Source organism: Bubalus kerabau, chromosome 8 (genome assembly GCF_029407905.1).
Source record: "Bubalus kerabau isolate K-KA32 ecotype Philippines breed swamp buffalo chromosome 8, PCC_UOA_SB_1v2, whole genome shotgun sequence".
Lineage (NCBI taxonomy): Eukaryota > Metazoa > Chordata > Mammalia > Artiodactyla > Bovidae > Bubalus > Bubalus kerabau.
In genome coordinates, this window is record NC_073631.1 from 18461510 (window position 1) to 18483712 (window position 22203).

At 41.7% G+C, this 22203-nt stretch overlaps 2 protein-coding genes across 4 annotated transcripts in view; one reads left to right on the forward strand and one right to left on the reverse strand.

Annotated features, from left to right (window-relative positions):
* Positions 1 to 1914, reverse strand: part of COL28A1 (collagen type XXVIII alpha 1 chain) — a 181480-nt gene extending 179566 nt beyond the window's left edge. The window contains exon 1 of the mRNA XM_055589814.1: positions 1816 to 1914. The gene's annotated coding sequence lies outside the window, so the exon portion shown is untranslated. The remainder of the gene's footprint in view (positions 1 to 1815) is intronic.
* MIOS (meiosis regulator for oocyte development) overlaps positions 1 to 22203 on the forward strand; it is a 135862-nt gene that overhangs the window by 77530 nt on the left and 36129 nt on the right. The window lies entirely within an intron of this gene.

The following is a 22203-nucleotide window of genomic DNA, read 5'->3' on the forward strand; positions in this document are numbered from 1 at the left end:
GGAAAATCCCATGGACAGAGGAGCCTGGTAGGCTGCAGTCCATGGGGTCACTAAGAGTTGGATAGGACTGAGTGACTTCACTTTCACTTTTCACTTTCATGCATTGGAGAAGGAAATGGCAACCCACTTCAGTATTCTTGCCTGGAGAATCCCAGGGACGGCGGAGCCTGGTGGGCTGCTGTTTATGGGGTCACACAGGGTTAGACACGACTGAAGTGACTTAGCAGCAGCAGCAGCAGGTATTAAAAGGGACTTCCCTGGTAGCTCAGATGGTAAAGAATCTGCCTGCAATGCAGGAGACCCCGGTTCAATCCTTGCATCAGGAAGATCGCCTGGAGAAGAGAATGGCTACCCACTCCCGCATTCTTGCCTGGAGAATCCCACAGACAGAGGAGCCTGGTGAGCTCCAGTCAATGGGATTGCAAAAGGTCAGACATGACTGAGTGACTAACACTTTCACATTTTCACATTCAAAGCTGTGTAGCAAAACGCAGCCGCTGTTACATTTTCAGAGGGGGAAGATGTATAACATCATGTCCCTGGTATCACATATGACTTCTTTCTTTGTTGACCCTTGTACTTAAAGAAGTTCTCAGAAGTTCTGGAAATAAGAGACTGAAAATTTAATTTCATTGAGAACAAGAGAGATTTTACAAGCTTGTAGCTTGTAGATCAAGACAACTTTTCAAAAGCCTAAAGAAGGGGATTCCCATGCAGGATCTTGAGATGAAAACCACTATTTCTCTTATTTGCAGGCCTCATTATGGGCTTCGGAAATGCTGGCTTTAAATAGCTATCTTTCCCCTAGGCACTTGCTCAGTTTGTTGACGTGTAATTATGAATTCATAACTGAAGACTTATATATATATATAGTGTTCCCTAACACAACTGATTCATTAGCAATAATCACAATATCTCATACTTACTACTATTTGTTCTGACATTTTTTATCTAGTTCTCCAAAACCAAAGTCATGCTGTTGCTTTCCGATATTAGCCAGAGGACACCCTTACACTTTCTCTAGTTTTTCAGTTCTACTATCATCCTGAAATCTCTTATTAGTTTAATATCTTAAAAGCCCACTCATTTTGGATCTTTTTTGTCATGCTTTATTTTGCCTCGGTTTTTAATACTTCCCACCTTTCTCTCATTTAGATGATATATACAAACAAAATAGGTTTCAGGGGAAAAGAGTCATTAGTTAAATAAAGGAAATATAAACCTCTGTGCTTACTACAGTTTGCATTTCATAAATGCAGAAACAATTGTTACCTTTAATCAAATGCCATAGTTTTGGCTTTTTTGTGTGAAATTTATCTGGGGTAAATATCAGGATCAATAAATCCAACAGAACTTATATTTTATGACTTTTTACAAATAACATTATTTTTCAGCAAAGTTTACTAATTTTACTCACAATGTTTGCATCTCATTTGTTTTGCCATGAAGATAAAGTGATCAGATACTTTATCCAAATCACTAAACTTACCATGTTATAAAGCATTCTGCAGTGACTACTGAGTCATAAAAACGAGTCCAAATTAGGAAAAAGATGTCCCAAAAGATATTAACAGTATAACAATGCTACATAGTAGGCTATAAATTAAAAATCAATTTTAAAATAGCTTTAAAATTTACATTTCAACATTTTAACACTTATTATTTCCCTGATAATATAATTAAAGTAATAATCAAGGATAAAAAAAATCTGATAAGCTTTCTTCACATAATAAATACGTAAACTGTTTAGTCTTCCACAGTTCCTAGATGTCTGAACTAGTTTCGCGTGATTAAAACAAAACAGTCATGTCTTACCTTATAAAGTTTATCAAACAGGAATTAAAGACTGGCTAAGCAAGTGCCAACAGCAGGGACCATTGCTGAGGATGGAGCTGACTATTTGATATTGTTCTGTTCTGTGGGAAATAAAAATTGTCTTTCCCTTTAGATCTTTTGTAATTCTCTACTCATGTTTTTTAGACTAAATTAAAGCAAGAGTGGCTAGGCATTTGGCCAGGGTGCAAGATCTGGGTGGGATCAGTGAGTAATTTAAAGGAGCAGTGCCTTTCATAATAAGTCTGTGCTTTCCAGGCTGTTGTAAAAATAACTTGGGCAGATTTCCTACAGTTTAGACATTTATTGACAGCCTGCCTTTGTTTGTCAGGCCATGTCCTCTTTCTGGTCCTTTGCCCGGGAGGTGCTCGGTAAGATACTGCTGCTGAAGAGCTCTGTGAAGGAGGATAAATCATACCAGCTTGCGTGTGCATGCTAAGTCGCTTCAGTCGTGTCCAACTCATTGTGACCCCATGGACTGTAGCCCACCAGGCTCCTCTCTCCATGGGATTTCCCAGGCAAGAATACTGGAGTGGGTTCCCATTTCTTTGTCCAGGGGATCGTCCCAACCCAGACTCAGATGCAAATCTGGTTTTTCAACAGAGGCAATGGGTTGATAATTATTGAAGATAGGTGATGAGTGTCTTTCTACATTTATGATTTTTGAAAAGTTTCAAAATCAAATATATAGACTATTGTATAGGATTTAGTCCTGGTTCTGTATCTCACCTGGGAACCTCAGTTTCCCACTTATGAAATGAAGAAGGGAATTTGATTATTTATCAAGATTCTGTCAAACTGTAACATGACAAGGAGAGTTACAATGGTCAATATTCTGAGGTCTCTGTCCAGGAAAGGTGATCACTGTAGTCATTCGATTCTCTTTTTGTCCTATTTTCTACCTGTGGTTACAGCCCATATTATTAATAAATCAATATTTGTCACTGCAAAGCATATTGCCAAGAAGCCACTCGACCCCTACACAATTTATAGCAGGTTTCTCTACAGACTCCCTCAAGGATCAGAAAGAGCGAGATGATCAGAGAAAGCAATAGAAGTGTTCATGTTATAATTTAGAATCAGCTTTCTTAGGAAGACATTTTAGCATTTATATCTCCGCGTATAGTGACAGTAATAACTTCCATTCCATGAACTCTTTACCAGGTGCCAGGCGCTGGGCTAAGGGCTTCACACACATTATGGGATTTAACCCTCCAAAAGCAAACCATCTGCTCATTGTAAGGACTGCAGGGGTTTGTGTTTTGCACATAAAGGATGTTGAGAAAGAGAGGAGCTCACTAACTTGCCCATGGTCATACTAATGCTAGAGAATACCAGAATGGGATCTTAACTCAGATCGCTCTGATCCCTGAGGCTGCATCATTAAGTTTGACATCCATGTGAAATGTGAACATTGTCTTTGCCTCCTCACCACGTAGCAGGTTTTGAGGAACTAAGGAAGTTTTGTGGGACATTGGTAATAGAAAAAAGGAGATAGTGGATATATCACAGAAGTAACCGTGGAATGACCTAGGAAGCAACCACATATGTATCTCAAATAGCCCGTAGATGTTAGCCGCATGTTTCACTTTTGTGAGATGAGAGTCATGGATCAAGAAAGTGGCAGTTCTTCAGAAGATCAGCTCTTTTTCCTAGGGTAGGTTAACAACTTGCAGAAAAATAATACCTCAAGGCTGCAGACAGGTGACCCCTGAGGTGAAAGATGGGACTAAAGACCTCCTGCTTTAGAACTGTTCTGGTTAAAATAAGTGAAGGGTCAGAACCCTGCCTACTCATTCATCGGGGTACTCATCTGTACCCCAAAGGCAGATGTGCTTAGTCATGTCCAGCTCTTTGTGACCCGATGGACTATACCCCACCAGGTTCCTTCATCTATGAGGTTCTCCAGGGAAAAATATTAGAGTAGGTAGTCATTCCCTTCTCCAGGGGATCTTCCCAACCCAGGGATCAAACCTGGATCTCCTACATTGCAGGCAAATTCTTTACCATCTGAGCCACCAGGAAAGCCCACCTCAAAGGCAGATAGGGTACCTCAAACCTAATGTTTTCTGCCTTTCACTCTCAAGTGTGGAAATCACCACTAAGTTGACTGGATAGATGACTCAAAAAAATCTTCTGTTCATTTATATAAAGCAATGCGATTTGTAACCAGAGGAACAATGCACAAGGGTACATTAATAAAACAATCTTAACCCTAAAGGAGGGTCTTGAATTGGTACACACACAGACCAAATAAAGGAGCAGAGATAACAGTGATGACTAGAACAAGGCAACTTGGAGTCCACGCCCTTCTGATAGTTGGTCTGCAGCAGCCTTATACAGAAAGATAACATGCTATTTTTGCTATTACTGCTGCAGGTGGCCTAAGTAAACACCCCATAAATACTAGTTTAATGAATGATAATTAGAAGTATTTTTCAAGAGCTCATCAATCACTTGAGAATCATGATACAATAGATTGCTGCTGCCGCTGCTAGGTCGCTTCAGTCGTGTCTGACTCTGTGCGACCCCATAGATGGCAGCCCACCAGGCTCCCCCATCCCTGGGATCCTCCAGGCAAGAACACTGGAGTGGGTTGCCATTTCCTTCTCCAATGCAGGAAAGTGAAAAGTGAAAGTGAAGTCGCTCAGTCGTGTCCAACTCTTCACGACCCCATGGACTGCAGCCTACTAGGCTCCTCCGCCCATGGGATTCCAGGCAAGAGTACTGGAGTGGGGTGTCATTGCCTTCTCCGGATACAACAGATTGCTCTCCTTCAAAGCACTGCTAGACAGGAAATCCTTTTTTGAAATTTTTTAATTTGTTGAAATATTCAACCATATAGAACCTATGTTGGTTGTGTTTGTTTTGGTACCAATGCCAACATCTCCATTTCAACAGTGATGATGTTTTAGGGTCCAAGGATCATTTAAAAGGAACCAAAACCTGAGATGACTTGTGAATATTGGAAGGTGTTATGTGCCTGGGGTTACAGAAACACCAAAAGGGCTAGTAACTATCAGAAGAGACTTGTCTCATAGTTGCATATCTGGACCAAGACCAAGGTATAATTTAGTGTTTCACAATCTTCTAATTTCACCTACCTCCTAGACTGCTCATCCACAATAGAAAAGAACATTTTCAGCTGATAAAGGAGAAACCAGTGTCCTTCTTACCCAGCTTGGAGAAGTTAGTCCTTAGCAGTCTATTTTCTTCAGTATAAAATGTTGATACAGTAGAATATCTAACACTTGTCCCAAAGCTCTGGAGGTTCTGTGATTTGTTATCTTTCTTGACTCCAACTCGATGGACATGAGTTTGAGTAAGCTCCGGGAGTTGCTGATGGACAGGGAAGCCTGGCATGCTGCAGTCCATGGGGTCGCAAAGTGTCGGACACAACTGAGCGACTGAACTGAACTGAACTTGAGTCCAAAAGTATAACAGATACTCTCTCATATCATTCATCATAAATTAGAAAGACACCCAAATGGTATTGGTCTATTTATTAACTAAGGGAAGGATTCAAAGCATTCAATGACAAGGAAGTGAACATTATCCTTGGTAATGAAATGTAGGAATTGTGCCATCTCTTACATCTGGAGCAGCATGGCTCCTTAACATCCATCTACATTTTTTTTCTTTTTTAAAAACTTTATTTTTTAATTTGAGGGAAATTGCTTTATGCTGCTGTGTTGGTTTCTGCCGTACAACAACTCGAATCAGCCATAATTATACATATATCCCCTCCCTCTTGAGTCTTCCTTCCCTCCCCTCATCCTACCCCTCTAGGTCATCACAGAGTGCCAGGCTGGGCCCCCTGTGTTGTATAGCAACTTCCCACTAGCCATCTATTTTGCACATGATAGTGTATATATCAATGCTCTATTGATCCCACCCTCTCCTTCCCCTGCTGTGTCCACAATTAAAAATATATATATTTGTTTTTATTTGGCTGTGTCAGGTCTTAGTTGCCTAAGGGAACTTCTGTTGCAGCTCAGGGCTTCTTTCTAGTTGTTGTTTGTGGGCCCCGTTGCCCCGAGGCATGTGGGATCTTAGTTCCCCGACCAGGGATGGAACACATATCACCCTCACTGGAAGGTGACTCCTTCACACTGGACCACTAGGGAAGTCCCCATATTTTTTTTTGTATTATTTACTCTCTGATCTATATCTCTCTATCATCTTGCTTTATTATTTGTCACTTGATCCCCAGCTTGAGTCTCATATACAACAAGAGGGTCCTAGAACCCAGCGGCAGCATAAATCCTCATTGCACCAATCTTATGACTGTGAAAATCTTTCTCTAAAAATTTCCTTCAACATTCATATTTTCTCTTTCTGTACTATTCTTTACTAAGAGCAGATTTCTTATGACAAAACAATCAGGGTGCTATCTGGAAATTTTTTACAATTTTCCTTTCTAAGAAATATCTGGAAGTGTACAGGTCTTCCTCTATCATAGGTTTGAATGTCCAAGTTTTAAAAAAATTATTCCCTTCAGTGAATAAAGAAATCTTAACTTTTTCATGCAGAATCCACCCAAAAAGAGAAATATAGGATCTCCTTACTAAGCTTTGACCAAAGTCTGCTTTTTTAACGGGGAAAGTATTTTCTGTTTTTCATTTGGCTGGTTTTATTTTCAGGTGTTAGAAAGTGTGTTGTATCTTGGTAAATTCTTCCATTTCTCCACTAGATGGTAGTTAGACTTTTCTTGTATTGGGGACAGATAGTAGCATCAAATCTCAGAAACTGAAGGAAACTTTGAGACCACTTTCATTTGATTCTTCCATTTCACAGGTGATTAGGTAGAGGGCAGGTGCTGAGACATATCCAAAGATCATCCTGTGAGATGGTGAAGGAATAAAGTTTAGATCTTTGTACATTAGCCAGGCATCTTTCATTGTCCCTAAATACCCCAGCAGTTCTCTAGGCCTTTGTACGGAGCATGAGAAAAAGGAGGCTGTTATTTGGCCAACAATTTATGTTTCATGCTGCTGCTGCTGCTAAGTCGCTTCAGTTGTGCCTGACTCTGTGCGACCCCATAGACGGCAGCCCACCAGGCTCCCCCATCCCTGGGATTCTCCAGGCAAGAACACTGGAGCAGGTTGCCATTTCCTTCTCCAATGCAGGAAAGTGAAAAGTAAAAGTGAAGTTGCTCAGTCGTGTCTGACTCTGCGAGACCCCATGGATTGCAGCCTACCAGGTTCCTCCATCCATGGGATTTTCCAGGCAAGAGTACATAAATGTGGATATTTCCTTTAGTAAGAACTGGCTCAGGGAAAATTATCATGGACTAAATTCCAGCACATAACAAGTCTCATCTCTCACTGTAAATCTTCATGCCTGGGTCATCAAGGATAATGAACACCATTTCTGAGGGCTCAGAGTTGAAGGACTTTCTCCTCCTGGTTTGGGCAGGGTTGCCAGAGTAGCCTTGGATTGTAGCAATGATTTGAGTAAACTGTGCATATTATTGATACCTGATCAAAATAAAGCCAGTAATAGAAATAGATATCACCACTTGTATGAGTAATAAGTTATAGAAATTCAACACCCTTGTGAGTTTTCTAGTCTGTCCATTTTGGGATTTCATGAGAATATTCAACAAAGTTTTTTAAATAAATCAACTAAACTCCTGGAACTAAAGTATCTTCTGTTCAGTTCAGTTACTCAGTCATGTCCGATTCTTTGCGACCCCATGAATCACAGCATGCCAGGCCTCCCTGTCCATCACCAACTCCCGAAGTTCACCCAAACTCTTGTCCATCGTGTCGGTGATGCCATCCAGCCATCTCATCCTCTGTCATCCCCTTCTCCTCCTGCCCCCAATCCCTCCCAGCATCAGGGGCTTTTCCAACGAGTCAACTCTTCCCATGAGGTGGCCAAAGTATTGGAGTTTCAGCTTTAGCATCAGTCCTTCCAAAGAACACCCAGGAGTGATCTCCTTTAGAATGGACTGGTTGGATTTCCTTGCAGTCCAAGGGATTCTCAAAAGTCTTCTCCAACACCACAGTTCAAAGGCATCAATTCTTCAGTACTCAGCTTTCTTCACAGTCCAATTCTCACATCCATACATGACCAGTGGAAAAACCATAGCCTTGACTAGATGGACATTTGTTGGCAAAGTAATGTCTCTGCTTTTGAATATGCTATCTAGGTGGTCATAACTTCCCTTCCAAGGAGTAAGCGTCTTTTAATTTCATGGCTGCAATCACAATCTGCAGTGATTTTGGAGCCCCCAAAAAATAAAGTCTGACACTGCTTCTGTTGTTTCCCCATCTATTTGCCATGAAGTGATGGGACCAGATGCCATGATCTTCGTTTTCTGAATGTTGAGCTTTAAGCCAACTTTTTCACTCTCCACTTTCACTTTCATCAAGAGGCTTTTGAGTTCCTCTTCACTTTCTGCCATAAGGGTAGTGTTATCTGCATATCTGAGGTTATTGATATTTCTCCAGGCAATCTTGATTCCAGCTTGTGCTTCTTCCAGTCCAGCATTTCTCATGAACATTAAGTAACTTATTTCTCATATTATGTCAATCCATTACAACTCTGGTTCACACAACAATGTCCCCAATTGAGGTAGCAGTCATCTTTTTTTTTTTCTGAGTTACACCTAAATTATATAGCTCCTTCTATACAATAGTTTGTTTCCTCCTCTGTCCTTTTAAATTTGTACAAGGGTAAATTATTCAAAGTTTACAGTGAAAGGGACTTGAATTTATATTTACTATTTTGGGTATGAAAAACCTTTCAATACTATGCTCTGTTGCTCAGTCATGCCCGATGCTGTGTGACCGAATGGACCTAGGCCATCAGGCCCCTCTGTCCATGGAATTTTCCAGGCAAGACTACTGGAGTGGGTTGCCATTCCCACTCATACTCCTTTCTACTTATACTTCATTCAATACTATATAACCGAAACAAATGTCAAGTACCTAATATAATCATTATTCATTGTTTATATCCAGAACTACAGATTCTGAAATACATATTATAATTTTATTCAATGTAAGCACTTTTTATTAATTATATATATGAATATAAAATCGGAGAAGGTGATGGCACCCCACTCCAGTACTCTTGCCTAGAAAATCCCATGGACGGAGGAGCCTCGTGGGCTGCAGTCCATGGAGTCGCGAAGAGTCGGACATGACTGAGCGACTTCACTTTCACTTTTCACTTTCATGCATCGGAGAAGGAAATGGCAACCCACTCTGGTGGGCTGCCGTCTATGGGGTCGCGCAGAGTTGGACACGACTGAAGCGACTTAGCAGCAGCATGCATATAAAATATTCCATTATGCTAATTAACCAAATTAAAAATGCTATATACTAACAGAAATGAGTGAGGACTGACCACGGGTCTTGAAGGACTATTGTTTGAAAAAAGATATTTGGGCACCACCTTGTGGGGCTTTGTAGAAAGACACTTTGAGACAGTGTCTACTATCATGAACAGATTAAAATTCTTAGCTTCCTGTGATGCTAAACAGGTAGAATGCAAGTAGCCACCTACAGATTTTCTGGGTAGGGTAATAATAAGATGAATCAAAGGAGTGACAAAATTACTCTATGTATGAATCAAGAAACTAGCATCTGGTGAAATCTGAAATGCATTCATTTAACAAATGTTAACCTAGTAAAATGCACTGGTCATAACAAACACCCTCTTCCAACAACACAAGAGAAGACTCTATACATGGACATAGATATCTATACATAGACATCTATACATAGATGGTCAACACCGAAATCAGATTGATTATATTCTTTGCAGCCAAAGATGGAGAAGCTCTATACAGTCAGCAAAAACAAGACCAGGAGCTGACTGTGGCTCAGACCATGAACTCCTTATTGCCAAATTCAGACTTAAATTGAAGAAAGTATGGAAAACCACTAGACCATTCAGGTATGACCTAAATCAAATCCCTTATGATTATACAGTGGAAGTGAGAAATAGATTTAAGGGCCTAGATCTGATAGAGTGCCTGATGAACTATGGAATGAGGTTTGTGACATTGTACAGGAGACAGGGATCAAGACCGTCCCCATGGAAAAGAAATGCAAAAAAGCAAAATGGCTGTCTGGGGAGGCCTTACAAATAGCTGTGAAAAGAAGAGAAGTGAAAAGCAAAGGAGAAAAGGAAAGATATAAACATCTGAATGCAGAGTTCCAAAGAATAGCAAGAAGAGATAAGAAAGCCTTCTTCAGCGATCAATGCAAAGAAATAGAGGAAAACAACAGAATGGGAAAGACTAGAGATCTCTTTAAGAAAATCAGAGATACCAAAGGAACATTTCATGCAAAGATGGGCTCGATAAAGGACAGAAATGGTATGGACCTAACAGAAGCAGAAGATATTAAGAAGAGATGGCAAGAATACACAGAAGAACTGTACAAAAAAGATCCTCACGACCCAGATAATCACGATGGTGTGATCACTGACCTAGAGCCAGACATCCTGGAATGTGAAGTCAAGTGGGCCCTAGGAAGCATCACTACGAACAAAGCTAGTGGAGGTGATGGAATTCCAGTTGAGCTATTCCAAATCCTGAAAGATGATGCTGTGAAAGTGCTGCACTCAATATGCCAGCAAATTTGGAAAACTCAGCAGTGGCCACAGGACTGGAAAAGGTCAATTTTCATTCCAATCCCAAAAAAAGGCAATGCCAAAGAATGCTCAAACTACCGCACAATTGCACTCATCTCACACGCTAGTAAAGTCATGCTCAAAATTCTCCAAGCCAGGCTTCAGCAATGAAGCCTGATGAACTTCCTGATGTTTAAGCTGGTTTTAGAAAAGGCAGAGGAACCAGAGATCAAATTGCCAACATCCACTGGATCATAGAAAAAGCAAGAGAGTTCCAGAAAAACATCTATTTCTGCTTTATTGACTATGCCAAAGCCTTTGACTGTGTGGAGCACAATAAACTGTGGAAAATTCTTCAAGAGATGGGAATACCAGACCACCTGAACTGCCTCTTGAGAAATCTGTATGCAGGTCAGGAAGCAACAGTTAGAACTGGACATGGAACAACAGACTGGTTCCAAATAGGAAAGGAGTACGTCAAGGCTGTATATTGTCACCCTGTTTATTTAACTTATATGCAGAGTACATCATGAGAAACGCTGGGCTGGAGGAAGCACAAGCTGGAATCAAGATTGCCGGGAGAAATATCAATAACCTCAGATATGCAGATGACACTACCCTTATGGCAGAAAGTGAAGAGGAACTCAAAAGCCTCTTGATGAAAGTGAAAGAGGAGAATGAAAAAGTTGGCTTAAAACTCAACATTCAGAAAACGAAGATCATGGCATCTGATCCCATCCCTTCATGGGAAATAGATGGAGAAACAGTGGAAACAGTGTCAGACTTTATTTTTCTGGACTCCAAAATCACTGCAGATGGTGACTGCAGCCATGAAATTAAAAGACGCTTACTCCTTGGAAGGAAAGTTATGACCAACCTAGATAGCATATTCAAAAGCAGAGACATTACTTTGCCAACAAAGGTCCATCTAGTCAAGGCTATGGTTTTTCCACTGGTCATGTATGGATGTGAGAGTTGGACTGTGGAGAAGGCTGAGCGCGGAAGAATTGATGCTTTTGAACTGTGGTGTTGGAGAAGACTCTTGAGAGTTCCTTGGACTGCAAGGAGATCCAACCAGTCCATTCTGAAGGAGATCAGCCCTGGGATTTCTTTGGAAGGAATGATGCTAAAGCTGAAACTCCAGTACTTTGGCCACGTCATGCAAAGAGTTGACTCATTGGAAAAGCCCCTGATGCTGGGAGGGATTGGGGGCAGGAGGAGAAGGGGATGACAGAGGATGAGATGGCTGGATGGCATCACTGACTCAATGGACGTGAGTCCGAGTGGACTCCAGGAGTTGGTGATGGACAGGGAGGCCTGGTATGCTGCGATTCTTGGGGTCGCAAAGAGTCAGACACGACTGAGCGACTGATCTGATCTGATCTGATCTGATAGTCATACATTGTACATTACATCAGAAACAGTCCAAATTATTGACTCAGGCCAATCAGATATGCTTTGATTTTTCAGTGACCTGGTCTTTTCCTCAGAATGACACTGGTCCTGAACTCATTATCTTCAGAGTTAGATATGTGTCTGAATTTCAGTGTTGGTTCTGGACATCTTTTTCTCATTTTACCAAGAGAAACCTACTTTTACAACTGCTTTGGACTTCATTGTATTTAGGTAATTCTAAAATTAATTTGATCCATTGAAAATACAAATTTTCTTTTTCATCCACCATGAAGACTTACAATGTTGACATCTTAACTCCATGCTGAGGAGTTTGGATCTTGGTCTGTAGGAAACATGAGTCAATGAAGGGTTCTAATAAGAGAGACACTTGAGATACGCTTCAGAAAGATCAGCAGTTCAGAGTAAAAGGGTGGGAACAGGGGAGCCAGAAACCAGTTTGGAGACTATTGTTTGGGTGAGCAAAAATTAAGACCTGAATAAACTAGGGCAGTAGCTATGGGAGCATAAAAATTAACAGAATTTGAACACCTTATCTGTTTCAAAAGCACTACTGTGATTTACTCAAATCCTGCCCAATGATCAGAAGAGATCGGGCAGAGAGATGGCCTGGGATTTGATTGTAATGTTGATGGCTGCCACATTAGCGCTTCAGTGCTCATCAGAAGGGGCGAGCCCAATTTCTTAGTCAATTGGGGCTGCTGTAACAAATTACCATTGATTGGGTGGCTTCTAAACAACAGAAATTTATTTCTCACAGTTTTGGAGGCTGAAAGTCTCAGATGAGGTGTCAGCACAGTCGGGTTCCAGTGAGGGTCCTCCTCTGGGTTTCAATGCCAACTTCTCATCGTGTCCTCACCTGGCAGAAAAAGGAGGCGAGAGTTCTCTGGGGTCCCTTTTATAAGGGCACTACTCCCACTCTTGAGGTCTCCACCCTCATGACCGAATTACCTCAGGAAGGCCCCACCTCGTAATATCATCACACTGGGGGTTTGAATTTCAATATATCAATTTGTTGTTGTTATTTAGCCACTGAGTCATGTCCAACTCTTTGCGACCCCATGAACTGTAGTTCCTCTGTCTATGGGATTTCCCAGGCAAGAATACTGGAGTGGGTTGCCATTTCCTTCTTCAGGGACCTTCCCTACCGAGGGATTGAACCCACATCGGCATGCAGGCAGAGCCTTTCCCACTGAGCCACAAGGGAAGCCCCATGTCAATTTGGGAGGGAGTACAAAATTCAATCCATAAGACCAGGATACCCACAAATGAGACAGAGACCGGGTGAAGAGACAACTAGAAAAGCAGGAAACATGAGGATGGCCGGTGTTGCAGTTATCGTCCTAAAACTACCCCCGTTGATAAAGTGCTCTGCATGCTGCTTGAACTTTATCATTTCTGACTTCATTCTGTGAGTATTGGATTATGAAGTACCCCTTTGTCATTACTGAATTTAGCATCCTAATCCCTCCAACAATGCTCTTTAAAATAATCTTCATTGAGTTTTTTCTCATTAAAAATGTTTTACATTTTTTATTTCAGAAAACACAAAAATATAGTAAAGAGAATACTGATCACCTTTAAACCTACCACCCAGGGAAATCTACTGTTAAAATGTTGGCACAGCTCCCTCTAGCCTTTAAAATATAAGGTTAGGGTCATTATGTTTATTCCATCTGGTGTTGTTTTATTCCTATAACAGTAAACCATGAGTGTATCCTCTATCTTTGCATATTTTTTCCCCCTAAAACAGAGGTTAATAAACTAACCCAGTCTGGAAGATCCCCTGGAGAAGGAAATGGCAACCTATTCCAGTATTCTTGTGTGGAGAATCGCGTGGACAGAGGAGCCTGGCGGGCTGTGGTCCATAGGGTCGTAAATGTCGGACACAACTGAAGCGACTGAGCACACATGCACAGGCCAGTGGTTAGAAGCACAGTGGTAGAGCCAGATGGTCTGTGTTCATATCCTAGCCCCACCACGTAAGAGATCTCAGGCAATTTATTGAACTTCTCTCTGCCTCAGTTTTCTCATCTGTAACTTGGGTTGATTTTCAGTCTCATCCTCATGAGACTGCCGTGAATTCTCTGATGCAGCACCCAGAAGTCCGCCTTCAGTAATGAATGACTTGCTCCTTCAGCTGCTGGGTGTGATGCCAGAATCTGGCCCACAGGTCTCAGACTTCCTTGAGGACTGCCTTGCCAAGAAAACTGCCTCATTCAAAGTCATACTGAAAGGTCTGGATCCCTTCTCCCAACTGGAAACAAGTCTGAAGGGCCAATCCCATTCCAAAGTTTCCCACAGATTGGCTGAGGCCTTCATTGGTATTAAATCACAGCTCAGCTTCTCCCTCTGCCCAACCCTGCATTTTCTTCCTCTCTTTCACAAGTGTTTATCTCAAGAATACTCCCTAGTAAGCATCCTACATCCTAATCTCCATCTTGGAATATGGCTGCCACAGCGCCCAACCTGAGACAGAGTGTTCAATGAGCCTGTGTTGTGAAGTTTCTGGTACCTGTGCGCTCCGTCGCTCAGTCATATCTGACTCTTTGCAACCCAATGGACTGTAGCCTGCCAGGCTCCTCTGTTCATGGGGCTTTCCAGGCAAGAATAGTTTAGTGGGTTGTCATTTCCTACTCCAGCGAATGTTCTTGACCCAGGGATTGGAACCTGCATCTCTTGTGTCTCCTGCATTGGCAAGTGGAATCTTTACCACTGTACCACCTGGAAAGCCCTTCTGACACATAGTATAAGCTATATAATTGTTTGTTATCAAACACATAAATAATCTACTGGGAGACAATAAAATGGAAATAAAAGCTCAAGAAGAAAAAGTAGAATAATATAAAGTTTCCTACAATTAAAGAATAGTTTATTTACTAAATTTTTAAATGAATGATAGAAACTTTCATTAAGGTATTTAAATTTCACTGGATACATTCAAAGTTTGATATAACCATTTTATTTACAACATAAACTTTAAAAATGTATTAAAAATCATACCCTTGACAACTTTGTAAATGTATTATGACAATATTATGTGTAATCCAAAAAAATGGTAAGTGTATTATTTTACAAAATCGATTTAGAAGTGTGCTAGAATACTTCTTAAAAACCACTATTCTAAGATGTCTCGGATCTTCACATCCTCGACCTTTGTAAAACGATTACCTAAGCCATATTCCATGTTCACAGGGCCTTAATTTTCACTTGGTGCCTAAAGAGTAAAAGCTTCTCCCAGGTATAGACTGATTTTGTGCATGCGGAAATAAGGAGAGTTGGGATTATCCAGTCATAGGCTCCACAGAATATTCCAATAGCTGCTGAATTGCTGCCTAGGGCAGCAGTAAATTAGAAGGAAATTAGCAATCTTCAACTGCTCTCCTTTATTGGTTTAAAACCACAACCAAAAATTCTGTGCTGAATCACCACAACATAAATAAAAGAGCTTAAAAAGAAGAACATCCTGTTAGTGCTGCTGCTGCTGCTAAGTTGCTTCAGTCATGTCCAACTCTGTGCGACCCCATAGATGGCAGCCCACCAGGCTCCCCCGTCCCTGGGGTTCTCCAGGCAAGAACACTGGAGTGGGTTGCCATTTCCTTCTCCAATGCATGAAAGTGAAAAGGGAAAGTGAAGTCACTCAGTTGTGTCCAACCCTCAGCGACCCCATGAATTGCAGCCTTCCAGGCTCCTCCATCCATGGGATTTTCCAGGCAAGAGTACTGGAGTGGGGTGCCATTGCCTTCCCCACCTGTTAGGGCTACAGAAGTTTAAATAAACAAAACAAACACTAAGACCAGCAACTCTGGCATCATAAAAATAAATGTTTGATGAAGGCAGGTAGTGTAACCTCAGACCAGTCTGTTAAATTCCCTGATACAGTTTCCTCTTCCAACAAATACAGTGCATTCTCGTACTCTGTAAATATTTTTGAATACATATTATGTAGTCAGGCACTCTAAGAAATTCAAAGTTCTATGCTAAAAGTTCACTTGAGTGCATGCTAAGACACTTCACTTGTGTCTGATTCTCTGTAACCCTATGGACTATAGTCCACCAGGCTCCTCTGTCTATGGGATTCACCAGGCAAGAATACTGGAGTGGGTTGCCATGCCCTCCTCCAAAAAATGTTCCTGACCCAGGGATGGAACCAACATCCCTTATGTCTCCTGCATTGCAGGTGGGTTTTTTACCTCTAGCGCCATCTACCTACGAGAAAAATACCATCTGCCATTTTCCAGACAGCAGGCAGGGAGAAGAAGACATGGATAGCAGGCAGCTTCTAAGAGACGTTCCTCAGTTTTCCTCACAAGAGACACAGTTTAGTGGAGGAGAATCAATTTTAAGCATAATGAGAAAAGGGTCACATTCGTATAGGGACTTTAGGGAAAAGGAACTGGGAGCAATATGAGAAGAACGCACTTTCACAAAAGCTTGGATGGAAAAAAGGAGAGAAAAAGATAATAGCAAGAGGGGAACGTGGATCAGAGAAAGATACTACTTTAGTATCTTTTATTATATATTATTATATATAATATATTATAATATATAATATATTATATATAATAATAATATATAATATATATAATATATATAATAATATATAATATAATATATAATATAATATATTATTATATATTATATATTATAATTATTATTATAAAATCTGTTATTCAACAGATTTTACTGAGCACATGCTCTGTGCTGTGCACTGTTTCAGGTTGTGGAGATCAAGCAGAGAATAAAGCATATAGAACCCCCATGTGTTACTTAGGGAATAGGATAAGCCACTGTAACAAACAGTTCTGAGCAAACAGTAGTTTTTAATAGAAGAGAGTTCATTTACTCTTGTGTGATGGTCCAGAACTCTGTGGCTGATCCAAGGGAGGAGGGAACCTCAGCTCCCCGAACTGGCCTAGGACTTAGACTAATGGAGCAGTTTTGCCCTCCTTCATACATGGCTTCCCTTCCTAGTCCATGTTTCTTTTGGCCATTTTCCAGGGAGCAAGAAACAAGAGGAAGTAGACAGTGAGAAGCTTCTCTTTTGAGGGACATGATCCAGTTCTACTCACATCTTACTGGTCAGTTTTGTTTTTTTTTAACTTTTTATTTTATATTGGAGTACAGTTGATTAACAATGGTATGTTGATTTCAGGTATACAGCAAAGTGATTCAGTTATACGTATGCATGTAATTGGGCTTCCCTTGTGGCTTAGCCAGTAAAGAATCCGCCTGCAATGTGGGAGACCTGGGTTTGATCCCTGAGTTGGGAAGATCACCTGGAGAAGGGAAAGGCTACCCACTCCAGTATTCTGGCCTGGAGAATTCCATGCACTGTATAGTCCATGGGGATGCAAAGAGCCAGACACAACTGAGCGACTTTCACTCACATGCATGCAATCTGATTTAGGTCATACCTGAATGGTCTAGTGGTTTTCCCTATTTTCTTTAAGTCTGAATTTGGCAATAAGGAGTTCATGATCTGAGCCACAGTCAGCTCCCGGTCTTGTTTTTGCTGACTGTATAGAGCTTCTCCATTTTTGGCTGAAAAGAATATAATCAATCTGATTTCAGTATTGACCATCTGGTGATGTCCATGTGTAGAGTCTTCTCTTGTGTTGTTGGAAGAGGGTGTTTGCTATGACCAGTGTGTTCTCTTGGCAAAACTCTATTAGCCTTTGCCCTGCTTCATTCTGTACTCCAAGGCCAAATTTGCCTGTTATTCTAGGTGTTTCTTGACTTTCTACTTTTGCATTCTAGTCCTCTATAATGAAAAGGACATCTGTTTTGGGTATTAGTTCTAGAAGTTCTTGTAGGTCTTCATAGGAACTATACAAAGAAGATCCTCATGACCCAGATAACCACAATGGTGTGATCACTCACCTGGAGCCAGACATCCTGGAATGCAAAGTCAAGTGGGCCTTAGGAAGCATCACTATGAACAAAGGTAGTGGAGATGATGGAATCCCAGTTGAGCTATTTCAAATCCTAAAAGATGATGCTGTGAAAGTGCTACACTCCATATGTCAGCAAATTTAGAAAACTCAGAAGTGGCCACAGGACTGGAAAAGGTCAGTTTTCATTCCAATCCCAAATAAAGGCAATGCCAAAGAATATTCAAACTACCACACAATTGCACTCATCTCACATGCTAGTAAAGTAATGCTCAAAATTCTCTAAGCCAGGCTTCAACAGTATGTGAGCTGTGAACTTCCAGATGTTTAAGCTGGTTTTAGAAAAGGCAGAGGAACCAGATCTCAAATTGCCAACATCCGTTGGATCATCAAAAAAGTAAGAGAGTTTCAGAAAAACATCTACTTTTGCTTTATTGACTATGCCAAAGCCTTTGACTGTGTGGATCACAACAAACTGTGGAAAATTCTGAAAGAGATGGGCATACCAGACCACCTGACCTGCCTCTTGAGAAACCTGTATGCAGGTCAGAAAGCAACAGTTAGAACTGGACTTGGAACAACAGACTGGTTCCAAATAGGAAAAGGAGTACGTCTAGGCTGTATATCGTCACCCTGCTTATTTAACTTATATGCAGAGTACATCATGAGAAATTCTGGGCTGGAAGAAGCATGAGCTAGAATCAAGATTGCCAGGAGAAATATCAATAACCTCAGATATGCAGATGACACCACCCTTATGGCAGAAAGTGAAGAAGAACTAAAGAGCCTCCTGATGAAAGTGAAAGCAGAGAGTGAAAAAGTTGGCTTAAAACTCAACATTCAGAAAACTAAGATCATGGCATCTGATCCCATCACTTCATGGCAAATAGATGGGGAAACAGTGAGAGACTTTATCTTTTTGGGCTCCAAAATCACTGCAGGTGGTGACTGCAGCTATGAAATTAAAAGACACTTACTCCTTGGAAGAAAAGTTATGACCAACCTAGACAGCATATTAAAAAGCAGAGACATTACTTTGCCAACAAAGGTTTGTCTCATCAAAGCTGTGGTTTTTTCAGTAGTCATGTATGGATGTGAGAGTTAGACTATAAAGAAAGCTGAGCGCTGAAGAAATGATGCTTTTGAACTGTGGTGTCAGAGAAGACTCTTGCGAATCCCTTGGACTGCAAAGGAGATCCAACCAGTCCATCCTAAAGGAGATCAGTCCTGGGTGTTCATTGGAAGGACTGATGTTGAAGCTGAAACTCCAATACTTGGGCCACCTGATGAGAAGAACTGACTCATTTGAAAAGACCCTGATGCTGGGAAAGATTGAGGCTGGTAGGAGAAGGGGACGACAGAGGATGAGATGATTGGATGGCATCACCGACTCAATGGACATTAGTTTGAGTAAGCTCTGGGAGTTGGTGATGGACAGGGAGGCCTGGCGTGCTGCGGTTCATGGGGTTGCAAAGAGTCGGACACAACTGAGTGAGTGAACTGAACTGATGCATGTAATCTGTTCTTTTTCAAATTCTTTGTTCGTTTAGGTTGTTTCATAATATTGAACAGTGTTCCTGATGCTATACAGTAGGTCGTAGTTGGTGGTAGTGGTGGTTGTTCAGTTGATAAGACGTGTCTGACTCTTCTCTATTTTAAATATAGCAGTGTGTACATGTCAATCCTAACCTCCCTCCCTAACTCTCCCTCTCCCCCTTCTCTCCTGGTAACCCTAAGTTCATTCTCTAAGTCTGTGAGTCTTTTTTGATAAAGCCATGCCTAGCCGGTGGTGGTTTAACAGAAGAGAATGTAATGATGTGGAACATATATTCCAGAAGAGGATGACAGCAACGGACAAGTAAAGAGCCATTTTTACAGAATTATTGTTATTGTTGTTTAGTTGCTAGGTCATGTCCAACTCTTTGAGACCCCATGGACTGCAACATGTGAGGCTCCTCTGTCCTCCACTATCTCCCAGAGTTTGCTCATATTCATGTCCATTGAGTTAGTGCTGGGATGGTGAGTTATGGGATGGTGGGCATGAAAGCCTGAGTGGGCTGAATTCAGGGGAAACAGGAGGATGTGGGATTTGAGAGTGAGTATGCCTCTTGAGAAACCTGTATGCAGGTCGGAAAGCAACAGTTAGAACTGGACATGGAACAACAGACTGGTTCCAAATAGGAAAAGGAGTACGTCAAGGCTGTATATTGTCACCCTGCTTATTTAACTTATACGCAGAGTACATCATGAGAAACGCTGGGCTGGAGGAAGCACAAGCTGGAATCAAGATTGCCAAGAGAAATATCAATAACCTCAGATATGCAGATGACACCACCCTTATGGCAGAAAGTGAAGAGGAACTAAAGAGCCTCTTGATGAAAGTGAAAGTGGAGAGTGAAAAAGTTGGCTTAAAGCTCAACGTTCAGAAAACAAAGATCATGGTATCTGGTCCCATCACTTCATGGCAAATAGATGGGGAAACAGTGAAAACAGTGTCAGACTTTATTTTTGGGGGGCTCCAAAATCACTTCAGATGGTGACTGCAGCCATGAAATTAAAAGATGCTTACTCCTTGGAAGGAAAGTTATGACCAACCTAGATAGCATATTGAAAAGCAGAGACATTACTTTGCCAGCAAAGGTCCGTCTAGTCAAGGCAATGGTTTTTCCCGTGGTCATGTATGGATGTGAAAGTTGGACTGTGAAGAAAGCTGAGCACCGAAGAATTGATGCTTTTGAACTGTGGTGTTGGAGAAGACTCTTGAGAGTCCCTTGGACTGCAAGGAGATCCAACCAGTCCATTCTGAAGGAGATCAGCCCTGGGATTTCTTTGGAAGGAATGATGCTAAAGCTGAAACTCTAGTACTTTGGCCACCTCATGTGAAGAGTTGACTCATTGGAAAAGACTCTGATCTGGGAGGGATTTGGGGCAGGAGGAGAAGGGGACGACAGAGGATGAGATGGCTGGATGGCATCACTGACTCGATGGACGTGAGTCTGAGTGAACTCCGGGAGTTGGTGATGGACAGGGAGGCCTGGCATGCTGCGATTCATGGGGTTGCATAGAGTTGGACACGACTGAACGACTGAACTGAACTGATGGTCCTCTCCTTGGAGGAGAAAAGTGGGAGTGACTGGACTGTACGCTGATGGTGAAGAAGCAGTAGAAATGAGGATGTTGAAGACACATGGGGAAGGAGAAAATTGATGTGCAAGGTTCCAGGAGTAACAGCATATAGGGCCCCTCCTTTTCCTATGTCAGCTGTAAGGAGGTAAAAATGGGAGTGAATGAAGGCTGTGGGAATTCCTAACTAACAGTTTTAATTTCCTTTCTGAAGTAGGAAACAAGGTCTCCTCCTGAGTGTGTGGGGAGATGTTCCCCTCAGCTTTGTGTGGTAGCAGTGAAGAAGGAGGGAACTTGTACTGATCTGAGGTTGGGGATTTGGGGCCAGGACCAACACCACTGACAAGAATGGCAAGATAGTGTTTGAAGTGATGAATCTGGTGGTGTCTCGCCTCAGTGCTCAGCATTTTCTTTAGCTTCTAATTCTGCAACGGCCGGAGTGAAAGGGAGCCTTAGACCTCCACAGGCAATACTTGCCGCAGACTCTTCCTCTTACCCAGATTATCTGCCTTGAAGATCATCAGGACTAAGCTCAGTATGCTGTTTATATCAATCACCACAAGCCCCAAATGACATCCTTTTAACTACGAACAGACAAGCAAAGATGGCGGGACATCTGAAGAAAGTCTCTGTGTTAGCTTTGTAACACCTGTGGCAGCATCATTCATTCAACTATGGGAGCCAGAAACCTAGAACCGTCTCTCTCCCTCACTCCCATAATCATCCCAACCTCTATATATTCCCCAGGCCATACACTTCTCTCCATCACCACCCTCCCTACCACTGGTAGTATGGGTAACCATCATCTCTCATTTGGATACTTACCTTATTCCTTCTCCTTCTCTCCCGTAAAAGTTGACTACACCACTCTCCTCATTAAAAATGTTCAATGACTGTACCAATGCCTTTAGGGAAAAGTCCAGCCGGACTCACTAAGCTGGTTTCCCAACGCTAATACATCATTTTAATCTGTCCCCACTTCCCAGTGTTTCCCCACTGATATGTGCCCTCCTGACCCTGCACTTTCTCTTCCTCTGCTCTACAAGGCTTTTCTCTTCCAACCCCTCTGCCCTGTTCCCTTTCCTAGCATCTCCTCGTCCTTCTTGTCTCAGCCCAGCAGTCGTCCAGGAAACATTTCTGACACACACAAACACACGTCTTTATTGTTCAGACCAGTGTCCCCAGCATTACAGCAAGTACACAGTAGGCACTCGGGACGTCTTTGTGGAGTAAATGAGTGAATAAATTGTGAACCAAGTACCCTGGATTTTCTGCTACATCGATGGCCCGCAAATAAATTAATGGAAATTTAGAGTGATTAAATAAGCTAAGGAGAAGGAAACGGCAA